General features: G+C 48.5%; 1 protein-coding gene across 2 annotated transcripts in view; it reads right to left on the bottom strand.

Annotated features, from left to right (window-relative positions):
* LOC138245911 (sterile alpha motif domain-containing protein 9-like) overlaps nucleotides 1-20,120 on the bottom strand; it is an 85,888-nt gene that overhangs the window by 34,708 nt on the left and 31,060 nt on the right. For both annotated transcript variants that reach the window (XM_069199941.1, XM_069199940.1), the window contains exon 2: nucleotides 702-873. The gene's annotated coding sequence lies outside the window, so the exon portion shown is untranslated. The remainder of the gene's footprint in view (nucleotides 1-701; nucleotides 874-20,120) is intronic.

The following is a 20,120-nucleotide window of genomic DNA, read 5'->3' as shown; positions in this document are numbered from 1 at the left end:
AATCCATGGATGTTACATGGAAACACCTCCTTGGTGCAGGGTAGTGTGACATAGTGATTTGTGCTACATTACATTACTTAAAGATTTATGAAGCCTTGCAGAGCCACGCAAGGTGGCCTTCCGTGGCATCATAAATCTCAATTAAGATTTGTAACACTCATGCACCATGTTCCGTGGTGCAAGGGCGACACAAACCAGGCCATAAATATGGCTTTAAATTTGTAAAACATTTATCAAAAACCAGATCTCCTGATACATGGCACTTCTACACATCAAAAATAGGAGTGGTGCAACAGTGAGCTGCATCACATCCCGTTTCATATTCCAGTTTACAATTTCTAGTGATACAGCAGAATACAGATAATTAACAATGCAATGTTTTTTTTTCAGTTTAGCCATGTATCCGCCACAAAGTATTGTTAACATGAATTTCACTGTTGACAGTTTAACTGCCAAGAATAGGACCGTTATGTGGCCTTAGCGGAATGATTTCTTTACAGAATCACATTTCTTCCACACAAGTCACTTTCAAGGAGCACTGCACTGAAACATGGGTTCCTCCTGGCACCTGACAGTCCCCACCTCGACCTTATAAAATTTCCTCCACAGTTGCCCAGCGGTTGTGCCTTTATTTAAGGATGACTTAGATGTGACTCACAAGACGGAAACAAGAGAAGCGCTAGCTGAGAAAAGTAAATCACCATTTTTATCATTTTCAGTGAGCTGGAACAGTGCCTCTTCTGACCACTTCAATGGTCCTCCTACTGTCTTGATTGGTTACTGTTTCCCCCAGCCTTCTTCCAGTAGTCTCTGCTGCTGACCCTTAGCCAGAAATCACAGTGGACTGGAAATGCGTTCAAGAATCTCACAAAGCTGAAATAAGACAAAAAACATGACAGTAAATCGCCATTTTCATCAGATTCAGGAAGCAGGTTTTTCTCAGATCACTGCACAGCCTTCCCATAACTTCCCCTTTTCTGACTTTAGCCTTCGTTCTAGGAGCTCTTGCTGCTGTGGCTTTGCAAAAAGCTGCACTTGGTTGTAGTATGCCTTTCATGAGAATCCCAAGGAGCAGGCAAGTAAGTTAAAATGTTTAGGTCGAGCATAGCAGCGCGCATGCGCTGCTTTTCCTACGTGTTGGTATGTATCTGGGCTTTTAACCACGTCCAACCCATGCCAATCACTGTCACTCGTTAATGGACTTGCCTTTCACAAATCCTTTGTTTCCGTTGGTAACTGCTTTACGTTTGTCCCTCCTTAGGGCGGTTTTGTTACTGCCTTTGCCATCGACCCTGTTACATGGATAATTGCACTTTTGCCAATAAATTTCACTGCGAAAGAACTTATTTTTCCTTTTGTCTCTCTCTTTGTGCTCATAGCAACGCTTTGAATCGGCTTGCTTATTTCAACTGTTTTACTTTTTAGTTTCAGTTTGTTTAACAAGAAAAGTCCAGTTAGGCATTTACAACACTAATAGCTCTACGTGAGACCCATTGCATTACAAATGCTTGTTATTAATGTTAGCGACGAAGACCTCTTAATAGCCTTGGATTGCAGTGTGAAGTCTATGTGATCATGAGGCATCCCTTCTTAAGCCCCCCACCCCGCCCCTGAAAAGTGTCACCCAAAGCCAATACAGCTAATGGCTAAAGAAGCTAAGAGTGTCTCCCAAAACAACTTCCTTATTTTGGCCTGCTGGAACCTAGATACAGCTGTGGGCCAGAACCCCTGCAACACCAGTATCTCACATGCCAGACTGATATGTGATCCCTTTCATTATCCCACAAAGTCACCTACATTACCTCAAGTAATTTAGTCTGCTCCATAGACATCAAAAACTATTGCATTTATGTATCCATGACCAACCTGCCTTCTAGTCACCTGCACGTGACTCATCTATGCACAGTCTGCATTTGAGTTACTTAATCGTCTGAATCACCAGTATTCAACCTGCATTTGAATCAGCTATGCCCAACACGCATGTGAGACACGAGTGCTTGACCTGTATTGGGTCACCTGTGCACAACATGCATCTCGGTCAACTAAGCAGAACTTATGTGTAAGCCATCACTGCACAGAGTCAGCTGTGCCCAATCTGCATTTGAATTAACTGTGTATAGGTGAGATATGGATCGGATAAATGTAACCCATCACTCATGGAAAACCAGGGTATCAGGCAAGGATGCACATTAGCCCCAATTGTGTTAAGCATTTTTATAAATAGTTTTCCTTCAGCACTGCTGTCAGTCACTCCTGATATACCAAATGTAAGTGGTGTAACAACCTCTAGTCTGCTATATGATGATTACACTGTTCTGCTAGCTAGAATGGAAAAAGCTCATAATAAATTGTTGAATGCCTTTGAGTCGTATATTACCGTACAAAGAAAATACGTCAGTGCCAGTACATTCCAGGTTTTACCCCACTACTGCAAGGCAACATTGTAAAAGAAAGGTTCTTTACAGTGCTTTAAATGGGAGAAAAAAGTGCAGGTATTCACCAACTTAGGCTGCTGGTGTGGGGAAGGGGCCCGTGGGTGCAGGTAGGAGGGGGAGCGAAGGACAAACACTAAATGAGATCCAGATGTATTGAAAAGGTTTCAATTCTGAAAATATGAGTTAGTGAATTAGATATTGTGAGAACTGGACGGAGTAATGGTTTTTGGAGATTCCAAATAATCCATTCTCAGCTATACACCATTTTACTGTGAGATATTTGCATAATTTTTCTCCTCTCTGATATCCGTCATCTTTCACATTATCTTAATCTTAGTTGCAGCCTTTTAACTTTCACATCATCTTCAAGTCTTGCTTCACCTTCTCTTCACCTTGCCCACTCACGTGCACAAACATGCACACATTCACTCTCTTTTCATCCATAAACGCACCATTTTCTTTTTCTGTTGTCAATATTTCATCTGCTGCATTCCTCCTTCACACACTTACCTACAGAATCATAATTCAAAATTGCACATATGTAACCATTGCTCTGTACTCTCCGCTGAGAGGCCAAGGATTGGATGTGCATGTTGTCTGAACACCTTTGTGACCCACTGGCAGGCACTATTAGAATCTCACACTTCCTTTATCAAGTCCAAAAGTGTCTGATCGCATCACACTGAGAGGATGTGCCCCATTCTCTCATTTCGCTACTCTGCCTATTATCTTCTGACCCTTCTATAAGTCTTTTTGTTCTCTTCCCCATGTCCCTTATCTTATCTCTTTTTCCCTTTATCCCCCACAGTGGCGTAGCAAAACTGCCCCCCCCGCAAAGAGCATAGAGGGGACCCCATAAGAGCTGTGCTGAGAAGACCGTGGAGGTCAGGGCCCCACACACCACATGGGCTGCGGGGGCCTTTGTTATGCCCCTGATCCCCCCCCACACCTCACCTATAAATTGAGCAAAGGCTGGTCCTCCTATTGACTGGCAGCCACCTCCAGTGCCCCCCTATTGCATCCATTTCAAGCCCATCAAAGCCCTGGCATACCAGATTTGAAAGAATCCTTGTGTACACTGGAAGGTTCAAGGCCGCATAAATGAGGGTTGCCATATGGATGTTTTTTTCACTGGCATGGTCAGTTCCTAGCCAGTTCAAAATTAGGAAAATCACTGAGTCAGTATTTTACCCCCTCACCATAACATACTCATAAAAGCAAATAAGGAAGCACTTTAAAACTTGTGTTTGAACAGTATTGACCATCCTTCACTGATAAGTAAGAAAAAAATAGAAAAGCCATTCGAAGAATGAATACGGGCATGTTTAGATTAAATCAAAATCAAATCATTAACATTTATAAAGCGCGCTACTCACCCGTGCGGGTCTCAAGGCGCTAGGGGAAAGAGGGGGTTACTGCTGCTCGAAAAGCCAGGTTTTTAGGAGTCTCCGGAAAGCGGAGTGGTCCTGGGTGGTCCTGAGGCTGGTGGGGAGGGAGATCCAGGTCTTGGCCGCCAGGAAGGAGAAAGATCTCCCACCCGCCGTGGAGTGGCAGATGCGAGGGACGGAAGCGAGTGCGAGGCCAGAGGAATGGAGGAGGCGGGTGGGGACGTAGAAGCTGAGGCGTCGGTTGAGGTATTCCGGTCCCTTGTCGTGGAGGGCTTTGTGTGCGTGGGTGAGAAGTCGAAAGGTGATCCTTTTGCTGACTGGGAGCCAATGCAGGTGTCTCAGGTGTGCGGAGCTGTGGCTGTTGTGGGGCACGTCGAGGATGAGGCGGGCCGAGGCGTTTTGAATGCGTTGCAGGCGATTTTGGAGTTTGGCTGTGGTCCCAGCGTAGAGGGTGTTGCCGTAGTCCAGGCGGCTCGTGACGAGGGCGTGGGTCACGGTTTTTCTAGTGTCGGCAGGTATCCAGCGGAAGATCTTGCGGAGCATGCGGAGGGTGAGGAAGCAGGCGGAGGACACGGCGTTGACTTGCTTGGTCATGGTGAGAAGAGGGTCCAAGATGAAGCTGAGGTTGCGGGCGTGGTCTGCGGGGGCCGGTGAGGTGCCGAGGGCCGTGGGCCACCAGGAGTCGTCCCAGGCGGACGGGGTGTTGCCGAGGATGAGGACTTCCATTTTTTCAGAGTTCAGCTTTAGGCGGCTGAGCCTCATCCAATCTGCAACATCCTTCATACCCTCTTGTAGGTTGGTCTAGGCGCTGGCGGGGTCTTTGGTGAGGGAGAGTATAAGTTGGGTGTCGTCGGCGTAGGAGGTGATGATGATGTCGTGCTTGCGTATGATGTCGGTGAGGGGGCTCATGTAGACTTTGAAGAGTGTCGGGCTGAGTGATGAGCCTTGAGGTACGCCGCAGATGATCTCGGTGGGTACTGAGCGAAACGGAGGGAGGTAAACTCTTTGGGAACGGTTTGAGAGGAAGGAGGCGATCCAGTCCAGGGCCTGGCCTTGGATCCCGGTGGAGCGGAGGCGGGTGATTAGGGTGCGGTGACAGACGGTGTCGAAGGCAGCCGAAAGGTCGAGGAGAATGAGGGCGACTGTTTCACCGTTGTCCATCAGGGTTCTGATGTCGTCTGTGACTGAGATGAGGGCGGTTTCCGTGCTGTGGTTGGTTCGGAATCCGGTTTGTGAAGGGTCGAGCAGGTTGTTGTTTTCCAGGAAGGTGGTCAGCTGTTTGTTGACGGTCTTCTCTATTACCTTGGCTGGGAAAGGCAGGAGAGAGATGGGGCGGAAGTTTTTCAGGTCGCTCGGGTCAGCCGTAGGTTTCTTTAGTAGGGCGCTGACTTCGGCGTGTTTCTAGCATTCGGGGAAGGTAGCAGAAGAAAAAGAAGAGTTGATGACAGCCTGGAGGTGCGGGGCGATGATGGCGTCGGCTTTGTTAAAGATGAAGTGAGGGCAGGGGTCCGAAGGGGCGCCGGAGTGGATAGAGTTCATGGTGGATTTGGTTTCTTCAGTGTTGATGTGGGTCCAGTTGTTGAGGGTGATGGCCGGGGGTGCGGGTTCGGTGGTGTTTGGTTGGGTCTGGTGTCCGAAGCTGTCGTGGAGGTCACTGATCTTGCGATGGAAGAAGGTGGTGAGGGATTCGCACAAATCCTGTGAGGGCGTGACGGCGTTGGCGTTGGGGTTGGAGAACTCCTTGACGATGCTGAAGAGTTCTCTGCTGTTGTGGCTGTTTTTGTCCAGTCTGTCGGTGAAAAAGTTCCTTTTAGCAGCGCGGATCAGGTGGTGGTGTTCGCGGGTAGCGTTCTTGAGGGCGGTCATGTTGTCAGCGGTGTGGTCCTTGCGCCAGGCCTTCTCGAGGGCGCGACAAGTTTTCTTTGATTCTTTGAGGGTGTCAGAGAACCAGAGAGGTTTTTTGGTGTTGGTCTGTCGATGCGTGCGTTTGAGGGGAGCAAGGTTGTCTGCGCAGTTGGAGATCCAGTTTGTGAGGCTGAGGGCTGCGTCGTTGGGGTCGGTGGTGAGGGTGGGTTGGTTGGCGGTGAGTGCGGAGAAGAGTTGCTCTTCGGGGATCTTGTTCCACTGTCGACGAGGGATGGGTTGAGTGCGGAGGTGGCGGGTCTCGCGTCCGAATGTGAAGTGGACACAGCTGTGGTCGGTCCAGTGTAGAGCGGAGGTGTGGCTAAAGAAGATGTGTTTGCTGGCGGAGAAGATAGGGTCGAGCGTGTGTCCGGCGATGTGGGTGGCGGTGTTCATCAGTTGTTTGAGGCCGAGGTTGGCGAGGTTGTCGAGCAGGGTGGTGGTGTTGGGGTCGTTGTTTTGTTCCAGACGAAAGTTGAGGTCGCCTAGGAGGATGTAGTCCGGTGAGGCGAGGGCGTGCGGGGAGATGAAGTCGGCGATGGCGTCGCCGAAAGGGCCGCACGGTCCGATAGGACGGTAGACGAGGGATCCTCGGAGGGTGGTTCTCGGGTCGGTGCGAATCTGAAAATGCAGGTGTTCAGCGGCGAGAGGGGTGTCTTCGGTGGAGGTGGTGACGCTGATGGAGTCTTTGAAGACGATGGCGATACCTCCGCCTACTTGGTTGGTGCGGTCTTTTCTGGAGATTTTGTAGCCTTCGGGGATGGCGGTGGCGATGTCTGGAGCAGAGGAGGCGTTCATCCAGGTCTCCGTGATGAAGGCGACGTCCGGGGCTGTGGAGTCCAGGAGGTCCCAGAGTTCAACGGCGTGCTTGTGGACAGAACGAGCGTTGACCAGGATGCACTTGAGGTGGTTGATGGAGCGTGGGCTTGTGGTCGTGGTAGTTGCGTGGTGGAAGATGCGTTTGCAGGAGTTGCAGGCGAAGGGTCCATGGGTGCGTTTGGGGTGAGCTTGGAAGCAGGTGTTGGAGCGTCCTGGGTTGAGGGCGTGGAGGGTGGTGGGGTCGTAGCGGATCAGCGGGGCTTTGGAGAGCTGGGGGCCAGGGGTCGTGGCGCTGGGCGCGGGCCAGGCACGGACAGGCACAGACGGGCGCAGCCTCTGGCGCGCCTCCGCTGCGCCACCATATGAGGTAGGTGGGTGGGGGAGGGGTCAGCTGGAGGCGAATGGGAGATGGGGGGCGGGGGCGTGCAGGAGGTCGCGGCGGGAAAGCACGAGGGAGGGGGGACAGGTAGAGTGAGAAGAGCTGGGGGATGGGGGTTTAAGGGTGGAGGGGGGTGAGTGTTAGGGGGTTTAGGAGATTAGGGAGAAAGATAGGAGTAGGGTTGTGAAGATGTGGAGGGGGGTTGTAGAGGTGGGTGAGGGTGAGAGGTAGAGTGAGAGGATAGGAAGATAGGTAATAGAGGGGGTGGCGGGAAGGGGAAGAGAGATAGAGAAATAGATAGAGAAAATAGATAGATAGAGAAATCGATAGAGAAATAGATAGAGAGATAGGTAGATAGGAGGAGGTGGAGAGTGAGGGAGTTAGATAGTGGGATAGAGAGATAGAGAGATAGAGAGATAGGTAGATAGGAGGAGTGAGGGAGGTAGATAGCGAACGGGTTAGATAGGGGTGATAGAGAGGGGAGGCGAGTGAGGGAGGGGGATGAGGCAGGAGCAGGAGGGCAGGCGTGGGGAGAAGAAGACGGAGGAGGCAGAAGAGCCGTAGGCAGAAGATAGAAGACAGAAGACAGAAGAGCAGAAGACCGGAAGAACAGAAGACCGGAAGAACAGAAGAAAGGAAGACCGGAAGAACAGAAGAGCAGGAGACCAGAAGAACAGAAGAACACAGAAGAACTAAAGTCTGTTTTAAAGCATTATGTGCAGGCTTTTGCAGAATCTTAAAATATTAACAAATATCCAGTATTTCTGTCTTGGTCCTGTCTGGCACTCAAATGGAAGGAGGGTTCTGTTGTAAATCCAATGCTAGCTGGCTGGTGATGGGCCTCCTAGCTGGGTCCTCAACAGCGCCGGCTTTAGCTCTGGTGGCACAGTGCAACAAAGTTTGGTGGCATGCCCTATGACCATCTTCTCCACAGATTCCCACACTACCACTCTCCAACAATGCCCCTCATCTCTCCATAGCCTCTCTCACATGCATTTCTTTTGATTTAAAGCACTACTCACACCAGTGTAAGTTTCAGAGCGCTTCACATCATACACACATCATACAAAGACAACAAATAATACCTGTGTAAATCAGTGCATAGGAAATGTTACATAAGACAAAGGGGACTACATGGTGCAGCAGTGGCAGCTAGCTCGTATTTACAGTGGTGGGGCGGGCAAAATACAGGTGGTACAATAATAAAATTAAAATGGCACTTACCTTCCTGGCTTGCTGCACTGTGTCCTCCTCGTCTCTACTCAAAGCGCCAACGCGGGACCCAGGAAACTGTACTAACCAATCCTGGGACTGCTCTCCTGCTGTTAAACAGTGTGAGAAGTGTCAGGATTGGAGGGAGCAGCCTCTTCCAGCGTTCTTAAGAGCACTTCAGGCTTGTGTTTTCTTTAACCCAGCTGTCCTGGACAGCTGGGTTAGAGAGGTTTAAAATGGTGTCTGGCTGGCCGTGGCAGGACGGCCGGACAAGGGGACATGCACACTTTAAACACAAGTGCAGAGCTCCCTGTTGCCACTGATCTTCAATTGCCCTGCCCCGTCCTGACATGCGGTTCAGGAGGGGTTGCTAAAAAATACAACTGCAATAGATAGAATTTATTACCATTTTTCTTTTCAGCTTTGGGGGCATTTTGTTTTAGCAGGGCGACTCTCCTCGGCTCTCATGGAGGAGCCGCTCCTGTGGTGCAGGCATAACATGTTATCCATACTGCTAGGCAGTATGGTTCAAGAGTGCTTGGTCTGGGGCAGCACGAACTCAGGATTTAAAATATAACACTGTGGTTGGGTTGCCTTTACTAATAAGAATTAATTTCTACCCAAATTAACCCTTTTTACCAACATTAAGATAATGACTAGAAAAAAATCATAATGCTCTTAGCTATACCTTGCAGTTTGTATGAAGCTCTTTCATGTTGATAGCTCACTCTGCTATGTTAGGATTGTAACTTTTAAACTACTAGTAACTAAAGCATCTCTCCGACGCAAGCAGTAACTCACTGAACTATCTACATTATATGCACTTTTGTAATCTGCATGGTACATGTTTCTTTGCAGCAGACATATACCCTCTGCGCTACTCTATGATGGGTCAAATCTTTTATACATAAAACACCGATCTTTCTCTAGTAGGCCCAGTAATCACCAGAGCTATCCCAACATTTTTACTGTAGCCTGAAGATTGCTGAAGGCAAGGAATTCTCCAGAAGGTGCTTATAACTCCATAATATATTTAAAAACTCAGCACCTGGAGTGGAGGAACGGGTTGCACCGCCTTAATGCCACGGGACTGCAGGGGAGAAAGAATGCTCTTCTATGCCCCTCGCTGGGCTTGGCTGGAAATGTAAGTTCCTCTACGTTTGGGAGTACCATGGGGCTCACAGCTCGAGGCTAAGAAGGAAGGGGACGGTCCTTAAAAGCTGCTCCCTTTGAGGGGATTCCCTTCCTTCCTGCCACACTGTAGCATCGAGGATGACATCATGAGCCACGTTTAATGCAATGGCTCCTCATGGAAAAATGGTCAAGTATGCGCTACAGTCGGGAGGCAACTAGATTCAGAGTTCTGGGGTGGCTACCACTTTGATCAATGGCAACATAGCCGATTTCAGAACCTGGGTCCCAGTGGCTAGCTGAGTCTCCCTTTACTGTTGTGGTATACTACATAATCAGGACAGCACTATAACACAAAACATTGACGATGTATTCAGTGTTATTATATGCTAATGCTGAATTCCAACTTCCATTGCATATTCATGCTTTTGATATGCTTTGCAAGTACCAAAGCCTGAAAGCAACTCGTATTCATAAAGATGTTGGTGCTAACATCACCTGATGAAGCACAGAAACTGAAAATAAAGTATGATTATTGTTAGACCTGGAAGCTTTTTGGCATGTCTCCCCTGTATTTTTGCCTTCTAACCTCCTGGTTTTATGGTGTACTGGACTCTGTTTTTGCTGGTGTATTGTCTCTGCACACTTTACCTCTGCTAATCAGTGCTAAAGTGCTAGGGCTCCCTAATAAAATTGTACTGTTGATTGGTTTATCCATGATTGGCATATTTGACTTACTGATAAGCCACTAGTAAAGGGCACTAAAGGTGCCCAGGGCCTGTAAATCAAATGCTACTAGTGGGCCTGCAGCACTGGTTGTGCCACCCACATTAGTAGCCCTGTAACCATGGCTCAGACCTGCCACTGAAGTGTCTGTATGTGCAGTTTTAAACTGCCAATTCGACTTGGCAATTGCCAGGCCTAAACCTTCCCATTTACTACATGTCAGGCACCCCTAAGGTAGGCCCTAGGTAGCCCCAGGTGCAGGGTGCAATGTATGATTAAGGTAGGACATATACTTAGTGTGTTTTATATGTCCTAACAGTGAAATATTGCCAAATTCGGTTTTCACTATGCAAGGTCTATCTCTCTCATAGGTTAACATAGTTTAAGGCAATGCAGGTTAAGGGAATGCAGATTCCCTTTACGAGCAGATACAAATTTAGAGTTTAAGGTCTCTAAACTCCCAATTTAAAAATACATTTTTAGTGAAGTTGTTTTTTAAATTGTCTGTTTGAAAATGCCACTTTTAGAAAGTAGGCATGTTTTTGCTTAAACCATTCTGTGACTCTGCCTGTTTGTGGATTGTCTGTCTGGGTCAGTTTGACAGTTGGGCTGTTTTGCACCTCTCTCAACAATGGCACAAAAAGGGGTGGGGGTGTAGCCTGCATATCCTGATGAGCCATCTGAGCTAGAGGGGAGGGAGGAGTGGTTGTTCACACCTTAAAGGATTGTGCCTGCCCTCACACACTGCAGTCTCTGACCCCCTGGTGTACGTCTGGGGCATGACCTGGAAAAGGAAGGATCTTGCAAACAGTTGAGACTTTGCTTTGAATTCTGCCAACTTCAAAGGCAGAACATGGTATATGCAGAAGACCCAAAACCCCAGACTTTTAGAATATTTCTGGAATTAAGAGGAACCTCTGCCCAGGGGAAAAGCTGAAGGAGTACTGTCCCTTTGCTGTGTTGCTTTGCTGGACTGGCCTGCAGTTGCAGCTTGTGCCTGAAAAGAGTGCAAAGGGTGAACTTTTCTGGTGTGTGTTGCTTGAGAAAGTTGTTCAAGGGCTTGGAGTAGAGCTTGCCTCCTGTTGGAAGTCTCAGGGACACCAAAGACTTCACTTTCCTTGACCTGCAGCACTGGGAACCGTGTGTTTTGTGCTGTTCAAGAGGAGAAACCACTGCAACGCCGCCAACGACGCTGCTGGCCTGCAATGTGACCTGCCAATGCCGCACGGAGCCGCACCGCCCCACTTCGCACCATGACCCTGGTCTCACTGACGCAGTCATCAGACGACTTCATCGAGCCGCTGCTCACACCACGACCGGGGAGCCCCGCACTCCGGAATCGCTTGCTCACACTGAAGCCTGGGCCTTCCTGACGATGCCGCTTCTGCTGACACCGGCGCCGCTGCCTGCACCGTGGCCTGTGGACATCGCTCGAGGCGCACAAAGCACCATCCCATCCCGCACCACAGCCACGGCCAACTGACAACAGCACCATCGACTCTAGTGTTGTCACCAGGCATCCCTGCCTGCACCGTGACCTGTGGACACCGCTCGAGGGTCACAAAGCACCGTCCCGTCCTGCACAACTGGCTTGGGCTACCGACAACAGAGCTTCTGCAATGACGACAATGACGCTGCCAGCACCGTGACCTGTGGACACTGCACGTTGCACAGCCCCACGTCACACCGAGCCGCTGCCTGAACCGTGACCTGTGGGCACTGCAAGTCACAACATCCCGCTTCGCACTGCAGCCACAATGTCATCCAAGGCAGAGCACCTGACTTCACCAGCCCGGAGTTTGATCTGCAACGCGTGTGACTTCAAGGGCCCGACGACTCCTGCACCAACTCTACGGAGCTCACTACGAGGATCACAACGCCTTACAAATCCAAGGTACTGTTTGCAGGTGTTCCCGACACCGTAGCTGGCCCGCGACGCTGCGGCTGGCCTGAACCGTTTGGTTTTGTTAATCACAACGTCGTGATAGCCCCAGGTGGAGCTGTTGACTTCAAGGAACTGTATTTTGATGTAAATCTTGCAGGATTCATATTTGTATTACTGTATATTGGATTTTTATTGTATTTGGTCTCGTTTTAGATAGATAAATATTGGCTATTTTTCTAAAACTGCACCTCTCTCAACAATGGCACAAAAAGGGGTGGGGGTGTAGCCTGCATATCCTGATGAGCCATCTGAGCTAGAGGGGAGGGAGGAGTGGTTGTTCACACCTTAAAGGATTGTGCCTGCCCTCACACACTGCAGTCTCTGACCCCCTGGTGTACGTCTGGGGCATGACCTGGAAAAGGAAGGATCTTGCAAACAGTTGAGACTTTGCTTTGAATTCTGCCAACTTCAAAGGCAGAACATGGTATATGCAGAAGACCCAAAACCCCAGACTTTTAGAATATTTCTGGAATTAAGAGGAACCTCTGCCCAGGGGAAAAGCTGAAGGAGTACTGTCCCTTTGCTGTGTTGCTTTGCTGGACTGGCCTGCAGTTGCAGCTTGTGCCTGAAAAGAGTGCAAAGGGTGAACTTTTCTGGTGTGTGTTGCTTGAGAAAGTTGTTCAAGGGCTTGGAGTAGAGCTTGCCTCCTGTTGGAAGTCTCAGGGACACCAAAGACTTCACTTTCCTTGACCTGCAGCACTGGGAACCGTGTGTTTTGTGCTGTTCAAGAGGAGAAACCACTGCAACGCCGCCAACGACGCTGCTGGCCTGCAATGTGACCTGCCAATGCCGCACGGAGCCGCACCGCCCCACTTCGCACCATGACCCTGGTCTCACTGACGCAGTCATCAGACGACTTCATCGAGCCGCTGCTCACACCACGACCGGGGAGCCCCGCACTCCGGAATCGCTTGCTCACACTGAAGCCTGGGCCTTCCTGACGATGCCGCTTCTGCTGACACCGGCGCCGCTGCCTGCACCGTGGCCTGTGGACATCGCTCGAGGCGCACAAAGCACCATCCCATCCCGCACCACAGCCACGGCCAACTGACAACAGCACCATCGACTCTAGTGTTGTCACCAGGCATCCCTGCCTGCACCGTGACCTGTGGACACCGCTCGAGGGTCACAAAGCACCGTCCCGTCCTGCACAACTGGCTTGGGCTACCGACAACAGAGCTTCTGCAATGACGACAATGACGCTGCCAGCACCGTGACCTGTGGACACTGCACGTTGCACAGCCCCACGTCACACCGAGCCGCTGCCTGAACCGTGACCTGTGGGCACTGCAAGTCACAACATCCCGCTTCGCACTGCAGCCACAATGTCATCCAAGGCAGAGCACCTGACTTCACCAGCCCGGAGTTTGATCTGCAACGCGTGTGACTTCAAGGGCCCGACGACTCCTGCACCAACTCTACGGAGCTCACTACGAGGATCACAACGCCTTACAAATCCAAGGTACTGTTTGCAGGTGTTCCCGACACCGTAGCTGGCCCGCGACGCTGCGGCTGGCCTGAACCGTTTGGTTTTGTTAATCACAACGTCGTGATAGCCCCAGGTGGAGCTGTTGACTTCAAGGAACTGTATTTTGATGTAAATCTTGCAGGATTCATATTTGTATTACTGTATATTGGATTTTTATTGTATTTGGTCTCGTTTTAGATAGATAAATATTGGCTATTTTTCTAAAACTGGTGTGGTGTCCTTTTGTAGTGTTTTCACTGTGTTACTGTGTGTTATGTGCAAATGCTTTACACATTGCTTCTGAGATAAGCCTGACTGCTCGTGCCAAGCTACCAAGGGGTTAAGCAGGGATTATCTGAGAGGGTATCTCCCTTATCCTGACTAGACTGAGGGTCCTTACTTGGGCAGGGTGCAAACCGACTGCCAACTAGAGACCCCATTTCTAACAATTATCCATGGTTGTAGGAAAATTTCACTGTTGGTATGGTCACCCCCAACTTTTTGCCTAGTGTTGATGCCAGCTTTGATTGGAGGACGTATGCTGGCACTCTGCTAACTAGGCCCCAGCACCAGTGTTCTTTCCCTAAAACTGTACCTTTGTTTTCACAATTGCCACACCCCTGGCACATAGTTAAGTCCCTTGTAAAAGGAACCCCTGGTACCAAGGGCCCTGTGGCCAGGGAAGGTCCCTAAGGGCTGCAGCATCTATTATGCCACCCTCAGGGATCCCTTACTTATTACATGCACACTGCTTTGCAGCTTGTGTGTGCTAATGGGGAGAAAAGACAAAGTCAACATGGCACTTCCCTCAGAGTGCCATGCCCACAAACCACTGCCTGTGGCATAGGTAAGTCACCCCTCTAGCAGGCCTTAAAGCCCTAAGGCAGGGTGCACTATACCACAGGTGAGGGCATAGCTGCATGAGCACTATGCCCCTACAGTGTCTAAGTCAATTCTTAGACATTGTAAGTGCAGGGTAGCCATTCTGAGTATATGATTTGGGAGTTTGTCATTACGAACTCCACAGCACCATAATGACTGCACTGAATACTGGGAAGTTTGGTATCAAACTTCTCAGCACAATAAACCCACACTGATGTCAGTGTGGGATTTATTGAAAAATGCACAGAGGGCATCTTAGAGATGCCCCCTGTATGTTAGCCTAACTGCTAGTGCAAGGATGACCGGTCTGTGCCAGCTTGCCACTTCCAGACGAGTTTCTGACCACATGGTGTGAGTGCCTTTGTGCACTCTGTGGTCAGAAGCAAAGCCTGTCCTGGGTGGAGGTGCTTCACACCTCCCCCTGAAGGAACTGTAACACCTGGCAGTGAGCCTCAAAGGCTCAAGCCTGGTGTTACAGTGCCCCAGGGCACTCCAGCTAGTGGAGATGCCCGCCCCTGGACAAGCCCCCACTTTTGGTGGCAAGTCCAGAGGGATATTGAGAAAAACAAGGAGTAGTCACCCCCTCAGCCAGGACCACCCCTAAGATGTCCAGAGCTGAAGTGCCCCCCTCCTTGAGAAATCCTCCATCTTGCTTTGGAGGATTATGACCTATAGGGATAGGGATGTACCCCCCTCCCCACAAGGGGCACAAGGAAGGTGTAACCATCCTCGGGGACAGTAGCCATTGAGTACTGCCCTCTGACCCTAACACACCCCAAATTTAGTATTTAGTGGCATCCCTGAATCCAGCTCTTCAGATTCCTGACGACCTCAAGAAAGGAGAAGGATGGCTGAGCTGAAAACCCCGCAGAGAAGAGAAGGAGACACCAACTGACTCGGCCCCAGCCCTACCAGCCCGTTGCCTGCTTCAAAAAGCTTCAAGAAAAGAAGCAACGTGTTCTGCAGGACCAGTGACACCTGAAAAGCCTGCAAGTGACTGCCTGCATCACCAGGCACCAAAATACTCTAGCAGACAGCGGACCTGTCCAAAAAGAAGACAAAGAAACCATCTTTAAAGGGACTCTTATCTCACTCCAGAAGCGTAACTCCAACTACTCTGCACCCGACGCCCGACCCGTGTCCAGAGAAATAAATTATCCAGAGAGGTTCCCCAAGCGACTCCGACGACGTGTCCACCCTGGGCTGACCTCTCTGCTTCCCCACAAGGACGCCTGCAGAGGGAATCCCGAGGACCCCCCTGACCGCGACTGCCCGGGACGAAGAGATTCGACGCCGGGAGAAGCACTGCACCTGCAGCCCCCAGGCCCGAAAGAAACCGACCACCGGTGCAGCAATGACCAGCAGGCGGCCCTCATCCTTGCCCAGTCGGTGGCTTTCCGGAGAGGTCCCCCTGTGCCCTACCTGCAGCGCCTAAGTGACCCCTGGTCCCTCCATAGAGTTCTATTGAGAACCCGACGCCCTGTTGGCACACTGCACCCAGCCACCCCTGTGCAGCTGAGTGTGTGGTTTTTGTGCCTACTTGGGGCCCCTCCAGTACTCCTCTAAACCCCCCTGGTCTGCCCTCCGACAACTCAGGTTACCTGCAAGCAGGCAGGACCGGGGTATCCCCTGTCTCCATAGGGGCCCACGTTATTTTGGCTCCTGTTTGACTCTGCATCTAACCGGCCCTGTGTTGCTGGTACTGGGTGTTTGGGGTTATCTTGAACCCCCAACGGTGGGCTACCTATGCCCAGGAGATTGAACCCGTAAGTTTGTTCCTTACCACAAAAACTGTACTTTACTTACCTCCCCCAGGAACTGTTGAAAATTGCAGTGTCCACTTTTAAAATAGCTTTTTGCCATTTTAAAGAAAACTGTGTACATTGTTGATTCCATTCAAAGCTCTAAGTATTACTGTGTAAAGTACCTTTCATTTAATGTACTTCCTTTCTAACTGAATCTTGTGGTTCCAGAAATAAATTAGCAAAAGATTATTTTTCAATATAAAAACATATTGGCCTGGAGTTAAGTCACTGAGTGTGTGTTTTCACTTATTGCTCGTGTGTGGGAACCTGACAAGGGGGTGGTGGGCTAAAGCCCTCTCAGCCCAGTGGTCCTTGCCGCCTGGCTATAATAGACATGCCATGCATGCTGACATTACCATTTCAACCAAAACCAAACATGCTGTGGTGAGTACCGGTACTCTCCTCAGGCCTGGAGAAGTTCCGGTACTCACCATGAAAAAAAATCAGAAGTGCCAGTACTGAGTACCGGCCCATTTAAAGCACGGGTTATTAACATAAAACAGCAGGAACATGGAGGTATTTGATGAATTTGAGAACCCCATCCTCAGCCTTAGTAACATAGGGGTCTGGACAAAATCAGAAATGCCATTCAATTCTGGCCAACATGGCCCACATATCTATATAAAACGTCAAATAAGGAGCATAGGTCTCTTTAAGCAACTTAACAGGCAAAAATAAAGACAAGATTCGCTTACAGGGGAATGACCGGAAAGGAAAACCCCACAAGACCTGTCTCTGGTGAGCTCCTGATAAGGTCTCCCGTCACGATGGATTGCAGAGAGCGCTAATGCTTTTGGGTCATTCTCACAGGTGCATGCGAAAAGGAGAAACAAAGCACTCTTTGCCAAGCCATAAATCAAGACAAATCCTGGAAGAAAGAAGTGAAAGCACCACCCCCTTAAAAATTTAAAGCAGAATAACAAATGTGGCTGCAACTTATGAGGGGCACACAACACAAAATCACTGAGCGCTGGGCGGCTGCATACTGTTAGAAATCTATGACCAGAGAAGCACTCTCGGCGGCCCCTGGCGAGGGGGGGCGAGCAGACCTGGGAAGCAAGGCACTCAGTGGCTGTGGGCAGCGAGACGTGATGACCATCTCAGCTCGGGAGCAGCAGCACTCTCCACGGCACCGGAAGTGGAAGAGTGTGCAGATTTGAGAAGCAGGGACCCCACACGGCACCGGACAACGAGGTGCAATGAGAGATGCAGGCAGAGGCCTCAAGTCAAAGCCAGCAGAGAAGTGAGGAGTATCGCGCAGAGAAGGGGGCACCCCAGGCTGTACAAAAATGAGTCCAATTAAAACTGTACAATAAAAAGAAAAAGAAAGGCACAGACTTGAACGACTGTTGATGTGAAATGTCACAGGATGAAAACCTGTTTAACTGAACTATGAACTACATTTGAGTTGAACCTAAATTTTGCTGTCACACAAACGAAAAATAACTTACTAAATCATTGATACATTTTAAACATGTTATAGTGCTAAAATCATGAAGCCAGATAAAGCTATATGCGTCATCACTATTTTTCGGTTCAGTGTGATTGCCAATTGAACATTCAGGATTAAATTCCCCTTGCTTATCTGGAGAAAGACCCTGGCCATTGACCGAAGAGATTGCAAATTATCTCGCCAAACTAAGCCAGGCACTAGACTAGCAGCAGCGTGCATCTCCTGAATTATTGTCACTATCACTGCAGAAATAAATCCTGTATGTAATGGCAATGTCACAGGAAATAACAAAATTAGGTAAATGTGTAAGGGTATATTAAATCAGTTGTCTAGTTAGTATAAGATTCCAAGGACGTACCTTAACTTGGAGCCACATGAACTCAAAGTGGTGAAGGACGCTGGGATCAGGGAGCGTGTGTTCTCGCTAGTCGACTAATGGGTTTTTTTCGGTCTGTATTTGGGACGAGGTCTGGCTATTGCGTTTCCCACTCTTGTACAATCACATTAGGCCTTCATGTTTGTTTGAAAAATAGGGTCGCAAAACTTTCTAAGAACAACTTCTGATGAATGAGAATTGTTTTTCCAATTTCCGTATTGGGTCCTGTTTAAGTATTAGGGCTGCTTGCCGTTCAGGTCTTTTTGGTGTTGAGCAGTACCAAATGCCATACACTGCTGGAGCAGCCAATAAACGGACTTGTCAAGTGTAACTAAACACTCTGAGAGTCTTCAAATATCGTGGTATTGAGTTTGCATATATGGGTTAGCATTTTGCTAAGAAAATCAGGACAATTAAGTTACGATTGGATTTAAGGGGTATAAACGAGCTGAATGAACCTGCATTTTCCCCTTAAGTGAATATATCTTATTTACAAATGATTTGAGAGAATTTTGTTGGAAGTTATCATGGAGTGAATTTAACCAAGCATCTAAATCATTTGGTGGGTACAACATTACTTACACTGTCGCATGTATAATAGTCTTAGTAAACTACCATAATACAATCACAATACCATGGCTATCTTTCCACTTTAGAAAACACAGAATAACTCTATGACCCAACAAAGTGAAAGAGAGAAATGCTGAGTGGAATCTCAGAGTGAAAAGTATTAAAGTTAGTATTTTCACCAATAATTATGGCATTCTTAAGTCTATAGGAACACAATAAAAAAAATAAAGTGTATCTCCTCTTTTTACTTAAGGTTGGCCAGCGACCTTAATGGGAGACTAGAATGAGATGGTTCCCGCCAGTGGTTCTTTTAAATCTCTTGTTCCCTTTCCCTTTGTGGATTCACTGACTCCCATTTTAGAATTGGGATTGTGTGGATCAGCGAGAGGAGTGAGGACAATAGCATCTGTTATATTTGACACTCTCATAGAAGACAGCATATCCTCATTTATGACAGTAATCAAACGCATATAATTAATGAAGCCAATAAGGCTGAAACTGGTGTAGGGCTGTTTGTGTGCCTTTCTGCACAAGGCCTTGTCTTTCAGTTCAGGGTGTACTATTGCCTTGTGGAACAGGGTCAGTGCTGATTTACATAAGGTAGACCTCTGTCTAGAGTGGCACCATGGGTGACTATTGATAGGTTGAAATGCTATCCAGAGCGATTGCCAGTGGTCAGACTATCTGCAAACATTTCTCCTATCACTGTTTGTGTGTTTTATGTAACCACCCCTTTACTGGAATTTGTGCAAAGAAATCTGAGATCAGGTCGGTCACAAAACCAAAATATCTGAAGGCACCATCAATGTGTTCCTCAAAATCAGATAAAAATAAATTACTCAAACAACTCTCCATCGAGCCAGAATACCAGCTATCAACGACAGACTTACTAGCAAATTCAACAATAGGTAACACCCAATTACATCAAGACTTTTTAATACATGTAAGTCACCCCTAAAATAGGCGCTAAATAGTCAATAGGCAGTGTATTTAAAATGTTGGACATGTACTTTAAAGTTTAACATGTACAGGTAGTGAAAAAAAAACTCCTAAATTAGTATTCCACTAATGCAAGGCCCACCTCACTCACTGGATAACACTGGGTTACCTTAATAAATTCAATAAAGTGCTAACTTTAAATTGGAAGCAGGTAGGAATGTTGAGTTTGGTGTCTAAAGAATTCAATTTAAAAGCCTTTTTAAAGGTAGAGTTGGATTTTAAGGGATTTTAAGTCAATATTCTACAAATCCCTCTTTTAGGAAGTTGGCATTTTCTTGTCTCACCATTTAGTCCCTGTATCCTGTTTCACATGTCTAGGCGTAACTGGCAGTTAGGCTTTGTGTATTGCTCCCAGACAGTGAGACAAAGAGGGAATAGGTGATAGCAGGATGGGCCAACCCTGACTTGATAGGCCAGAAGAGCTTCTCCTACCACACTTGCACATCACAAAGGCTGTGTCTGCGCACACAGAAAGGGTTTGACACTAATCTTTTGTAGACCCGGACAGGTTGGGGCCAGAGCAAGGATGCAGGAAATTCCAAACTGCTCCAGGACTGCTACTCTGCTGCCTGGGTGCCTGAATGAGAAGGAATGGACCTGGGCCTTGAACCCAGGACCACCAGAGTGACT

The sequence above is a fragment of the Pleurodeles waltl genome, chromosome 7 (genome assembly GCF_031143425.1).
Source record: "Pleurodeles waltl isolate 20211129_DDA chromosome 7, aPleWal1.hap1.20221129, whole genome shotgun sequence".
Classification (NCBI taxonomy): domain Eukaryota; kingdom Metazoa; phylum Chordata; class Amphibia; order Caudata; family Salamandridae; genus Pleurodeles; species Pleurodeles waltl.
The sequence above is the reverse complement of the archived record's forward strand: the minus strand, read 5'-3'. Positions and strand labels throughout refer to the sequence as shown.